This window comes from Oratosquilla oratoria, chromosome 9, assembly GCF_046742065.1.
Source record: "Oratosquilla oratoria isolate Oo_2021 chromosome 9, ASM4674206v1, whole genome shotgun sequence".
Taxonomy (NCBI): domain Eukaryota; kingdom Metazoa; phylum Arthropoda; class Malacostraca; order Stomatopoda; family Squillidae; genus Oratosquilla; species Oratosquilla oratoria.
In genome coordinates this window covers 62,670,411-62,672,910 of record NC_134785.1, presented here as the reverse complement: position 1 = coordinate 62,672,910, position 2,500 = coordinate 62,670,411, and the positions used below count along the sequence as shown (strand labels likewise).

The 2,500-nt window shown below is 41.3% G+C and overlaps 1 protein-coding gene across 1 annotated transcript in view; it reads right to left on the bottom strand.

Moving 5' to 3' along the window:
- The window catches only part of LOC143028499 (uncharacterized), a 313,895-nt gene extending 312,012 nt beyond the window's left edge, over nucleotides 1–1,883 (bottom strand). Inside the window, exon 1 of the mRNA XM_076190690.1 lies at nucleotides 1,845–1,883. The gene's annotated coding sequence lies outside the window, so the exon portion shown is untranslated. The remainder of the gene's footprint in view (nucleotides 1–1,844) is intronic.
- Between the last annotated feature and the right edge of the window lie 617 nt (nucleotides 1,884–2,500).

Below are 2,500 nucleotides of genomic sequence, written 5' to 3'. Positions count from 1 at the left end.
TGTGTGTGTGTGTGTGTGTGTGTGTGTGTGAGCACGATTTCATGTTACATTCATAAACTAAGAATCATAGGCAAAATTATATTACATAAGTTTTAGCTATACACCTGACGAGGGATATGTCGATTTATGTATATATATATATATATATATATATATATATATATATATATATATATATATATATATATATATATATATATATATACATAATTCCTGTGGTGTACAAACCAACATAAGCGAAACCAGGACCGTAGAAGACCTCGATTTCCCCTAGCGCCTTCGCCGTCTTGACTACTACGGAAACATCAAAACACAGGTTCTCCTCTCTCCTGACGAAGTAGTCGTCGAAGTCGAGATTCCTATCCCCGTCAGGCGATACTACCTTGTTTATCCCTTGTGGACTTCTCCACTATCGTGTGCCGCCCTTAGATAACCTTTTCGAACCATCTGCGATCTAGGATCCCGTTGTCATTTCTAGGTGATCCTTCATATAGACACTAAATCTTCTACGTCCTGTTGCCTCCTGTAGGTGTGTTCGTTGCATTTCCTGGTTGTCCTATTCACAATTCCTCTAATGAATCCTTTACTTAAGAGATGAATTGGATAGTCTTGCGGCAACCAGAATATTAAGAAGAGTACCACTGGATCCAAAAGGTTTTAATCGAGATTGGATAACAAAGGGGATGTCAGTGGGTGGCAGTCAGAAGTGAAAGGAAACGTACTGCCTAGTATAGATGGAATTAAATACCTAGTGACATTTGTTTTATTTGGTAGAATTTTCGTTAGACGCTATAGTGATCTCTTCTCGTCTCTCTAATGTTTGGCACTGCACATTCGGCACTGCTGTGTCTGTGTGGCACTGTGCTCTCGTCCGGAATTGTTTTTGTTCTTCAGTTCACATTTCACGCATTCCACTGGTCTTCATTTCGTTTATTCAGTTTACCGCTTTAGCTTAGTTCTATGGTATTAGTTCTTCAGCTCGATGTTTCAGATCCTCAAAATTATTTTCCCGCATCCTTCCTTTCTCCTTCAAACATTTTTATTTTCTCTTTCGTTATTTTTCGGTGTCTTTTGTTTCTTTGATATATTGTTTTTTCTCACGCTGGCGTCTAATATATCTCCTTTCGTTATGATATCGCGTCAGTCTACTGTCATCGTTATTATCTTTGTCTCCTATCAGCTTATCATTAACTCTATCTTCTATTACCTCGTTATCACCTTTTTATAACCACCTCTGTCTGCTGTCACTCTTATCGTCCGTCTTTAGTCACCGTTTTCGCTCTGCACACATGGAACTGCCTAGTGTAAGCCTTATGGTCTCTTGCAGTCTCCTTTATTTTTATGTTCTTATGTCATCGCGTCTGTCTTCAGTCACTGTCACTGTATTTAACTATTAACACTGTTTTTGTTTAAGTTAGATATCACTGTTATCATATGTCTCCCTTTACTATTGTCCCCGTCCTCACAACCCTTTATATCCAAATTTCTTAAAGAAAAAAAATCAGAACAAAGACAGTTTTTTCAGATGAATAATGTCGTTTGGCGACAGTCACAACAAATCCTGAAGATTATTTCACAAATTTGTTGGGGAATAAATCAGGAGCTTACTCTTCTTCCTTCCTTTTCCTGTTTATTCTGTTCCTCGGACACTGTTTCCTAGCTCGAGCTTCCATCAACTGAAGAGGATTGTCTGGTGGTAGGTACAACGAAGCCTCAAGATTATATCAAAGAACTAAAAGAGGGGGAAATGACCCCCGAAGTCACACATTTCTTCTCTTTCTTTAATGTTACCTTTTCCCCCACCCCCGGACATTTTCTCCCCTCACTCAGTTTCTCAAACTCACCAAACCAAGACCACCACAACACCACAGTCCGAGGGTCGGATCGCAAGTGAGGAGAGAGGGGAGTGGAAGGGAGGAGGAGAGGGAAGGAGGAGGAGGAGGAGGAGGAGAGGGGGAAGTGGTGGACACGGTGGCAACGTCCAAGGCGGTTGGGAGTGAGAGGAAGGGCTTCAGTGGAACTGAAGAGGTCAGTTTGTTATTTTTGTCATTTACTCTTTCTCTAGCGTGTTTTACTGCAATTTCCAGGCGTTGGGCATCGATCCCGCTTCGTGCTGGGTACCGGTGACTACCACTTGCCCGGGATATCCGACCACGTAAAGCAAATGTAGTGTCTCTGGCTGCAGCTAACCGACTCTTGGCGTAATCTCTTCATTTTAGTGTCATAGTGTTGATATGTCTGTGGTGGTTAGTGATCTTCTTAGTGTTTAGTGTATGGTGCCTAGCGACATTATCATTTCTTTCATTGTTACCATGTAATATCATAGTCATTTATCATCATCGTCGTTATCGTCATCGTCGTCGTCACCAACGCCGCCGCCGCCATTGTTGTCGTCGTCGTCCTCGTCGTCGTTGTCGTCGTCGTCGTCCTCGTTGTAATTGTTGTTGGTATTATTTTCATTATTATCATTACCACAATCAGTATTCTGTAATTCCTATCA